Raw genomic sequence first — 11,282 nt, 5'->3', positions numbered from 1 at the left:
GATTCTGCCTTGTTGCCAGTTTCTGACCCTGGCCCCACTCCTGACTAAGTCTTTGCCTTATGATTCTGTACTTCGTTGCCCGCCTCCTGCTGACCTTGGCTATCACCGTGACCACACTTCTGTTTGGATACCTGGTGAGATCAGACTGTACTAGAGACCACCCCCACTGCTTGTACGGAAGGAAAATAGGGAATGTCTCATCAGGATTGAAATCGAGACATCACAACAACCCCTATCCCTGTCTGAGGATTTGATATAAACCAGAGCATGTGTCTGGAGACCCAGAGGAAAGCACCCTGGGACTGGTAAGAGACTAAAACTGAACTAGTTAAGCTGTTGTCTGCTGGGAATGGGCGTGCTTTCTTCAGGAGCCCCAACTTTACCAGCCAATGCTAATCCTCTATTCTTTTAGGCTATGCTTGGCCTAATAAATGATTTGAAATACCTCAAGCTGTGTCAGCATGTGTTGGGTGAGAGAGATGTGTCATCTCCAGTTGTCCAGAGAAATCAGAAAACAATTCTGTGGCTCTTCTAGGGGTAGCACTTCACAATTTATTTCTGTACATCTCTATTAAACACTTCTTTTCTTTCTGGACACGGAAACCATAGGACAAGGAAATAAGGCTACGCGACTCATATGCCATACCATCAGGGAAGCTCCAAATGTATTCTGCAGCAGGACAATGACCCCAAACATACAGCCAATGTAATCAATGACTATCTTTAGCATAAAGAAGAGGAAATAGTCCTGGAAGTGATGGTTTGGCCCCCATGGTGTCCTGATCTTAACATCATCCAGTCTGCCTGGGATTACATGAAGAGACAGAAGGATTTGAGGCAGCCTACATCCACAGAAGACCTGTTGTTCATTCTCCAAGATGTTTGGAACAACCTATCTCTGCCGTGTTCCCTCAAAATTGGTGTGCGACTGTACTTAGAATAATTTACGCTGTTTTGAAGGCAAAGGCTGGTCATACTAAATATTGATTGGATTAGAATTTCTCTTCTGTTCATTTACTTTCCATTTTGTTAATTGATGAAAATGTATTAAAAACACTTCTATTTCTGAAAGCATTCTTAACTTACAGCATTTTCTCACACCTGCCCAGACTTTTGCACAGTACTTAGCACAGTATATTTACAATTTCAGGCAATGTAATTTAACATTAAAGCAGTATTAAACCCAAAAGCAAACTCTTTTATATTGCAGCTTACACATTCTGAGATGTGATGTCTGCATTGTTTTTGTAGGCTTTTTTTCTTCTATTTTCCTATGGTGATGCAGCAAATAAGTCTGTTGTTTTTCAGAAGCCCTCTTCCAGATGTATCAGTTTACAGGGATATAACCAATCCTTTTATTTATGTAAAACGTGTTTGCTGTAACTGATTATGAAGTGTTAGCAGGAGTTTGTCTTTAATGTGTTAGTGTATTTAAATCTGATAATACATTATTTCCCCCCAGACTGATTATGCTGCTGTCTGCTGTGCCCCTGTGCTCATTCATCCAGAGTGGTCTTTTGTAGTTTTCTGATTCAATATGATCCCTCAAGGCAGCCATCTTCTTGTATAGATCCTTCTGGACAAATCCTTTATAAAGGTGATTCAAATTCAGCAAAACATTACACACTAATTCCATTTGGGCAGATCCCAGAAAATAAATAAATGCTTAGGATGGTTACTGTACTGTATATACTCGAGTATAAGCCGAGTTTTTCAGCACATTTTTTTGTGCTGAAAATGCCCCCCTCGGCTTATACTCGAGTCACCTTTTTGCGCCTGATCTCCCGGACTTTGAGAATCCAGTAGCGGGGGACCTACAGCCGGGGAGCATGACTTGGCACACATGTAGTCCCATTTCTCCTCTACAAGTGTGCAAAGTTTGTTGTCTGGTGGACCTATGGCTGAGGAGCACTGATTTTTCAAAGCCGGACACCCCTTCCATAGACTCCCATGTTAAACGTCAGTCTAGTCATGGTCACAGTGAGGCATGGGCACAGTGAGGCATGGGCACAGTGAGGCGTGGACACAGTGAGGCGTGGACACAGTGAGGCATGGACACACTGAGGCATGGACACGTTGAGGCATGGACACGTTGAGGCATTGACACGTTGAGGCATTGACACGTTGAGGCATTGACACGTTGAGGCATTGACACGTTGAGGCATGGACACGTTGAGGCATGGACACGTTGAGGCATGGGCACAGTGAGGCATGGGCACAGTGAGGCATGGGCACAGTGAGGCATGGGCACAGTGAGGCATGGACACAGTGAGGCATGGACACAGTAAGGCATGCACATGGACACAGTGAGGCATGGACACAGTGAGGCAAAGTGAGGCATGCAGATGAAAACCCTAGGCTTATGCCGCATACACACAATCATTTTTCAGCATGAAAAAAACGTTGGTTTTCAGCATGTTGAAAAAACAAAGTTTTTCCAACTTCATCATTAAAACGACGTTGCCCACACACCATCGTTTTAAAAAAATGATCTAGCAAAACGCGGTGACGTACAACACGTACGACGGCACAATAAAGGGGAAGTTCCATTCGCCTTGGGGCTGCTTTAGCTGATTCCTTGTTAGTAAAAGACGATTCGCGCCTTTTTGTCTGTTACAGCGTGATGTGCTTACTCCATTATGAATGGTAGTTTTACCAGAACGAGCGCTCCTGTCTCATAACTTGCTTCTGAGCATGCGTGGGTTTTTAACATCGTTTTAGCCCACACACGATCATTTTTTACAACCAGAAAAACGACATAGTTTAAAACGACGTTAAAAAATGCAGCATGTTCACATTTTTTTTTTTTGTCGTTTTTCAGAACCTGAAAAATTATGTGAAGCCCACACACGATCATTTAAAGCGGAGTACCTGGAACCACAATTTCACATTTTATATATAAATACCCCTGTAATACACAAGCTTAATGTATTCTAGTAAAGTTAGTCTGTAAACTAAGGTCCGTTTTGTTAGGTTGTTACAGCATTTAGACACTTTATAAAATAGAAATTGACTGGGGCCATCTTAAGTGTGGGCATCATGAAGCCAGACTGTATGACTTCCTGGATTTCAGCCTTGCAGATCTCGCACATGCTCAGTGCTGCACAAGCAGTGTAATAGGTTTCAGATCAGGTTTCAGCACCTGTACTGTCCAAGTCACATGATTCTTCGAGACCGGGGAGTGCACAGACTCCTGGAAAGTTACACCCACTACATTCCCAGGAGTCTGTGCGGTGTAGGTTAGGAAGCTTAAGCACCTAGGTGCAGGAAGTGGGAAGATTAACTATTCTGCCTAGCAACAACACTTTGAAGGCATCTTAAAAAAAAAAAAAAAAATTCTTAAAGGACTAATGACATTTTTTTTTAAAACTACTGATGTAATGTTATATTTATGGGTGGAACTCCACTTTGAAATAAATTTTTTTAAAAACGACGTTTTTTTCATGCCGAAAAATTATCGTGTCTACGCAGCATTATACTCGAGTCAATACGTTTTCCCATTTTTTGTTAGTAAAATTAGGTGCCCCGGCTTATATTCGGGTCGGCTTATGCTCGAGTATATATGGTACTGTCTAGCTGCCAAATTTACCAGGGATACTCAAGCTTGATTTGGGGTCCCTAGAAGCCCATTGAGAACAACTTTGTGAACTGTAGTAGCTGTTCATACCACAAACTGTATAACTGGATGACTCTTTGGAGAAGTGTATTTTTAGTTTACTTACCTTTTCCCCCAGTCTGTAAGTGGTGCCCGTGTATTAAATGTATCATACACTCTCCAGGAAAAAAAAAATCATATTTACACAATGCACACAGAGAGAATGATGCTAATGTAGGCAGGCAGTAATGAGACAATGTTGACAATGAAACTGACAAAGACATGGATACCAATGACAATGATGGCTGCCTTTGATAACACTCACTGTGATAATGACACTAAGGCCGGGTACACACGAACAAACATGTACGGTCAAACCGGTCCGTCGGACCGTTTTCACCGTACATGCCTGCCAGAGGGCTTCTGTACGATGGTTGTACACACCATCGTACAGAAGTCCGCGCGTAAACAATACGCAGGGCGTGTCCGCGTCGTCGCCGCGACGATGACGCGGCGATGACGCGGAGACGTGGGCGGGCCTGCCATTTAAAGGCTTCCACGCATGCGTCGAAGTCATTCGACGCATGCGAGGGACGGCGGGCGCCTGGACATGTACGGTAGGTCTGTACTGACGACCGTACATGTCCGAGCGGGCAGGATTCCAGCGGACGGTTTTAAAACACGTCCACGAATATTTGTCTGCTGGGAAAAGGTCCGGCGGGCAAATGTTTGCTGGAATTCGGCCCGCTCGCACCTACACACGACCGAACATGTATGCTGAAACTGGCCCGCGGACCAGTTTCAGCATACATGTTTGGTCGTGTGTACGGGGCCTTACAGTTAAACCATTGCAAAAGCTACAATTAACTTTATACAAATGAAGATATCCTGAACCCTATAATGGTAAAGATGAGTTAAGTCAGTCAAAATTAATGAATGCAGCTCTATGTAGCATTATAAAGATGTTCTCTGGCTGATTTCAAAATTCTCTTACTTCCAGTAAGTTGCCTCATCATACCAGTTCAAACCATCCCTTCCCTGCCGTTTCCTTAGTGGCGCAATCCAAAGAACGCCAGTTTTTATTTCTGTGTTTGATCATCTGATCCTGCTGCCTGTCAGTTGTCACAGAGAAAGGTGAAAGCAAACAAAATGTGCCATCGGATTAAGGAAATAGTTTAATAACAAAATGCTAATACATAAAGGAGTAGCAATACTGCCTGTTAGGTTAGCATAGACAGATTTTGAGAGATATACATGCGCACAGGGGGGGTTATTTACAAAAGGTAAATCCACTTTGCAGTACAAGTGCACTGTTGATGTAAGTCTCTATTGATTGGTTTGTGCAAAAGTTAATGGGCCGGATTCAGATACATTGGTGTATCTTTCCGGGTGGCGTAATGTATCTCAGATCCGTTAAGCCGCCGCAAATTAGGGCGCAAGTTCCGTATTCAGAAAGAACTTGCGCCCTTAGTTACGGCGGCGTAACGTATGTGTGTCGGCGTAAGCCCGCCTAATTCAAATGTGGATGATGTGGGTGTGTTTTATTTAAATGACATGTGACCCCGCGTATTGAAAAAATCCCAGTGCGCATGCTCAAAATTACGCCGCAAATCGTCAATGCTTTAGACGTGAACGTAACTTACGTACAGCCCTATTCGCGAATGACTTACTCAAACGACTTGCGGGAATGACATCCATACTTAACATAGGATACCCCTCATATAGCAGGGGTAACTTTATGCCGGAAAAAGCCTAACGTAAACAACGTAAAAAAATGCGCCGGGCGGACGTACGTTTCTAAATCGGCGTATCTACCTAATCAGCATATTCATCGCGTAAATATACGGAAGCGCCACCTAGCGGCCAGCGTAAATATGCAGCTTAAGATACGACGGTGTAAGACACTTACGTCGGTCGGATCTTAGGGAAATCTATGCGTAACTGATTCTCTGAATCAGTCGCATAGTTACGACCCCGCACACTGAGAGATACGATGGCGTATCCGGAGATACGCTGTCATATCTCCTTTCTGAATCTGGGCCATAGCGTCTACAAAATAGGGGATAGATTTATGGAATTTTTTGGCGTGTGTACGGCCTAGCGGACATTTTTCGGCTGAAATTTCTCCAGCCGACGTTTTTCAAGCGAAGTCCTCATTAGAAGGCATTCAGTCTATTCCTGGCTTGGTGGCAACTCAAATTTGGGAAATTTCCATTACTTTGTTGCAAAGCCTGTAAAAAAAGAAAACCAGTGCCAGGGCCGGCCTTAGGTGTTCAGGCGCCCTGTGCGAGCTAATCCTGTGGCGCCCCCCCCCCGACACGAAAAAATGTGGCATTGTTTACTGCGTCACTGGTTCCCACAAAGTGTCAGATTGTCAGTCGCAATATATCAGCCCCGCTATAAGTCACTGATCTCCGCCATTACTAGAAAAAAAAAAAATTACATAAATATATCCAATAGTTTGTAGGCACAATTCATCCAATGACACCGATAATGGGGCACAATTTCTCCCAATGACTCCAATGATGTGACACAATTTCTCTCAATGACACCAATGACGGGACACAATTTCTCCTGACAACACCGATTATAGGGCAACCATTACTCCTATTGACATCAATGATGGGACACAATATCTCTTAATGACACCAATTATGGGGCACAATTTCTCCCATTGACACCAAAGATGGAGCATTGTTTTTTCCCCACTGACATCAGGATCTTTTGTACTCCAAATGGCCACAGTCTGGCCCTCCTGAAGCACAATAAACCAGGCCTATGTTTAGAAAGTTTGGAGACACCTGGCCTAAATTTATGAAAAAAACGTAAAAAAATTAAATTGGATAAGTTATATAGCCGAAAGTCATTTTTTTTTTTTTTTTTCAAATTTGGTCTTTTGTAAAAAAAAAAAAATATAAAAAAAATAAATAAAAAAACCATGGAAAAAATAAAATAACGCAGAGGTGATCAAATACCGTTGCATGACCGTGCGGTTGTCAGCTTAAGTTACGCAGTGCACATCGCAAAAAATTGCCTGTCATGAAGGGGGGGGTAAATCTTCCAGAGGTCACGTGGTTAATCAATGATTTACCCCCCCCCCCCCTTCATGACAGGCCATTTTGTATATGTGCACTGCGTAACTTAAACTGGAGGTTCACCTAAAAATAAACTTTTAACATTGCATTTATGAGATTAATGACAATTAGAATCGGCTGTTTTTTTTTTAAAAATACGTCCGTACATACCGTTTCCTATATGCGTTCTCACCGCCGATTCCGGGTATGATGGTCGGGGCTGGGCATTCCTAATTGATTGACAGGCATCCAACCGACGCATACAGCGCGTCACGAGATGCCGAAAGAAGCCGAACGTCGGCGCGGCTCTATACGGCGACTGCGCACCGACGTTCGGCTTCTTTTGGCATCTCGTGACGCGATGTATGCGTCGGTCGGATGCCTGTCAATCAATTAGGAACGCCCAGTCCCGACCATCATACCCGAAAGCGGCGGTGAGAAGACATATAGGAAACGGTATGTACGGACGTATTTTTTTTTTAAAAAACAGCCGATTCTAATTGTCATTAATCTCATAAATGCAATGTTAAAAGTTTATTTTTAGGTGAACCTCCACTTTAAGCTGACAACTGCGCGTTGGTTTTTGATCACCTCTGTGTTTTATTTTTTTCCTTTTTTTTTCAACAAAAGATCAATTTTGACATTTTTTTTTTACGTTTTTTTTTTATAAACTGGCCCTCCTCATTGGAGTACAGGTGAGGTGGGAGGAGGGATGACACCTGTCAGCCTGCTGGATAAGGTGGAGGGGACGGGCGGCCTTACCTTTACTTTTCTTCAGTGCACTGTGTAAGGCGGCAGTCTGTCAGTCCCGTCCTGGTCCCGCCGTTAGAATTTGAACTGCATGCCTTACGCATGCACGCAACGGTGCGACGCTACCACCTGACCACCTGACCTGAGACACGGAGGAGGGAGGAAGGGATGGCGTGCCTGCCAAGGGGATCAGACAGTGTCAGACACTTCGGGCGCATCGGCGCCACCCCCCCCTCTGCAGCGCCGGGGTGCCATGCAGATCAGCATCCCCAGCATCCCCGCACACATCATTCACGATCACGGTAATGGACTGCGAGCTGTGACGGCCGCACGGGGCGTCCTTCTAGTTCATGGTGCTCTGTGCGGTCGCACAGCCCGCACAACGCAAAGGCCGGCCCTGACCAGTGCTGCCACAACATCAAATGACTTGAAAGCTGCAATATACTACATTTTTGTTTTTGAGTTTATATATGTATGCAGCAGCCCCCCTCAGCCCCCCTAATACTTACCTAAGCCCCATCTCGATCCAGCGATGTTGCACGAGAGACTGCTCTCCAAACACTCCATCCTCATTGGCTGAGACAGCAGCAAAGCGCTATTTGCTCCCTCTGCTTTCAATCAAAGTCAGTGAGCCAATGAGGAGAGAGATGGGGCGGGGCTGAGCCGTGGCTCTATGTCTGAATGGACACATGGAGCTGCAGCTCAGCTTGGGTGCCCCCATAGCAAGCTGTTTGCTGTGGGGGCACTTAACAGGAGGGAGGGGCCAGGAGCACGGAATAGGGACACACAAAGCTGCAGCTTGGCTCTGGTGCCCCTATAGAAAGCTGCTTGCTCTGAGGGCACTCAACAGGAGGGAGGCCGAGAGCAGCCGAACCGCCCGAGCCAATCCTTCACTAAGCGGCGATGCCCAGCTCGAGTCACTGTCAGGGGCAGGTGAACCTTAGTAATCCTTTATGTTACTGGCTGATTCCTGTATATGGATTTATCGGGTTGTGTGCGGGTATTCCATCACTTCCTCAATGCTGCAATGTCTCCTGGGAGCTTTTGTCATTGTTCCCAGGAGACATTGTGGAGGTCTGCCGTGAATGATCTTGCTTCACATCGAGGAATTGACGGAATACCCGCACACTACCCGATGAATCCATATACAGGAAGCGGCCAGTAACATAAAGGTGAAACAAGGAAAAACGCATATATGGAGTCCGTGTGCCGCGCACCCCGAAAATGCAAAAACAAAAATGGGAAGGTCCCACAGTGGGGTTTTTTAGCGGCATGATGTTCTCAATAAATAAGAGTGGTTGGATGATATTGAAGTTAAAATCTTTACTTGGTTTCAACATTGAATTACAATAAAATGTACAACATGGTTGGAGCATTTGTAAAATAATGTAGATAATATACATATAGTACACTCTGATTATACATGAAAATAAAAATAACAGTGGCAAAAATCAACAACAATACAATACACGTTACATCATGATTCAATTGTTTCCATATGAGTACCCCGACGCGTTTCGACCTAAACTGTCACGGTCTTCTTCAGGGGAATTGTACTCTGATAGATATAATTAGAAAAATTATTATTAAAGTTACATCCCTCTAACAAAAATGTTTAACATCTGCTGAGAGAATATTGTTGAAATTATATTTACCACTCAAGGGTTAATGAATTAATATGTAATCAGAGATGGTTGCTGAGAAGTAAAAATGATCCGAAGACCCCCATAGCAAGAGAAACCCCCGTTCCGCTTGACGGGAACCCACCAAACCGGGCTTACAAGGAGTCACAAGTGTGGACCATAGGGGGGAGGAGACGACCGGAAGACACCTGTATTGATTGAATATTTCGTTTAATTTAATATAAGTAATAATGTGAGTACTAATAATATTGCATAAGCATAGATAACATCCATTCGGCTATGACCCCGACCACATGTAACGATCTAATAGGATCATAAACATGGGCGTATGTAGGAGGTAAGTATTGAAATGGAATATATTAGTAAATCTTAATACACCAATGCTAGTATTGCAAAGGTGTAGATGGAAGTATACCAAAACCCAAGGTTTTGTACTGGTACAATGAACATCATACTGGTGTCAGTGTGATGTGAATCAGGGGGGGGAAAGGGGTTAAGAAAAATGTGTGAGAGTGTGGTGAACAAATAGATGTGAGTGTATATGTCAATAGAAATGTGTGAAAGGGGCAAAAAAGGGGATAAAAGAAAAAGTGAGTGTGTGCCAGAAAAAAATGTGATTGCAAGTGAGGGGAGGGAATATAAATGGTGAATGAAAGTGTGTGAGGAAGTGAATAGCAGTGCCGAGTACATGTCCCAGTGTTAGTTGGTAGCATTAAATAATAATATCAAGGAATTATATAGTATACCATGGGGGTGTAGCAACAAGGGGGGGATAAATGGCAGTATGCTCAGTAATAGTACTTACATAGGCTCCATCCTAATGTATGTATGGAGGGAGCTGTCCCAGGATCACATCCAGATCCAAGTAAGGTGAGAAGCTTAAATAGAGTCTAGATCAATTAGTATCACTCCTAGTAACATAAAGGTTTACTAAGGTACAGTGAATCGGAAAAAAAAACATGCGGTTTAGTAATTATGCATATGAGCGTATCATTTTTTTTGGGTGGGGGAGTGGATCTTGGGTGGGAGTTCCCACACTTTTTTCCCCAGGACTTGACCCCTGAGGGAGGGGCCAGAACCCCCCGAAGAGGGACCCAAGAAGAGGAGGACCAGGGCTGCTCTGTGCAAATCCACTGCACAGAGCAGATAAGTATAACATATTTGTTAGTTTTACCAAAAAAAAACTAGACTTTAGTATCACTTTAAAATACACTTTTCTCTGTTGGCTTGCTCTAGGCTAGTTTGTAAACAGAAAACTTAACAGTGCCACCATCAGGCCAAAAAGGAAAAGTGTGTACAATGCACATATTTTAATGGAAAATATTGTACAGATATTTGTGACTCCTGAAACTTTTCTCTTTAACAAGAACAACTTAAATTCCTCTTTGATCTTGGCCTCAGTGTTAATTTGCATACATTAAATGATGACCCTGGACGTGAGTATAAATACGTGCCCATCACTGTTAAGCCCTTCAGATGTCCTCAGAGTATCTGTGCAAGCAACAGTTATACTAGACCCATTAATGTGTTTCGCCACGTTAATGCACTTTGTAGAGTAGAAACCGCAGTCAAGGCTCTCTGCTGCCAGTTGAACCAGATTAAATGCTATTTGGCTTCTCTTGCTTTGGGATATCTATTCTTACTTTCAGCTGAAAGGCTGGATCTCTAACCCCACAAGATTAAATTGTCACTGCATATTGAAATGATTCAAATTTAGGAATCATTTCCAAAGCCTCAAAGTGGTGTTGCTGAATAAAGTAAGTACATCAAATGCATTCCTTGCTTATTAAAAATTAATGTTCTAACCAAAATGCAATTTACATGTACTGTTATTGTAGACAGGTCTCAGCTCCAGACAAACGTGATGGTTAAGGGGACAAAATACTGAAACACTGCTCCAAGCTTGGTGTCATAAGAGAGTGGTACAAATCACATTATGTCAAATACTCACTATCCAGTACTGAAGCAAATGTGTAATGTATGAATTTAAGTGCTATTGGCTCAGCAAATACATTTTCCATCACAGCTGTATATTTCTATGTGGGATGAATAATGTCAGTTTAATTGTACTTTAGAGTGCCCAGTTGTGTCAACTACAGAGCTTTGTTATATTTTACAATCCACGTTTCACATGTCCTTCAAATGATACATTTATAAAAAGATATATTAATATCAGGGCTACTATATGCATTACCTAAAATAACCAAAAACAGCAAACAA

The 11,282-nt window shown here is 43.2% G+C and overlaps 1 long non-coding RNA gene across 1 annotated transcript; it reads right to left on the bottom strand.

Annotated features, from left to right (window-relative positions):
- Nucleotides 1–8,722: 8,722 nt before the first annotated feature.
- LOC120944849 lies at nt 8,723–9,928 on the bottom strand. Its single transcript, XR_005750506.1, has 3 exons — nt 9,868–9,928; nt 9,075–9,250; nt 8,723–8,977 (listed from the first exon to the last, which is right to left on the bottom strand). It is a non-coding gene; the product is annotated as an uncharacterized LOC120944849 (long non-coding RNA).
- Nucleotides 9,929–11,282: the final 1,354 nt, after the last annotated feature.

The sequence above is a fragment of the Rana temporaria genome, chromosome 7 (genome assembly GCF_905171775.1).
Source record: "Rana temporaria chromosome 7, aRanTem1.1, whole genome shotgun sequence".
Taxonomy (NCBI): domain Eukaryota; kingdom Metazoa; phylum Chordata; class Amphibia; order Anura; family Ranidae; genus Rana; species Rana temporaria.
Note: the sequence above shows the minus strand (reverse complement) of the source record. Positions and strands in the feature narration are given on the sequence as shown.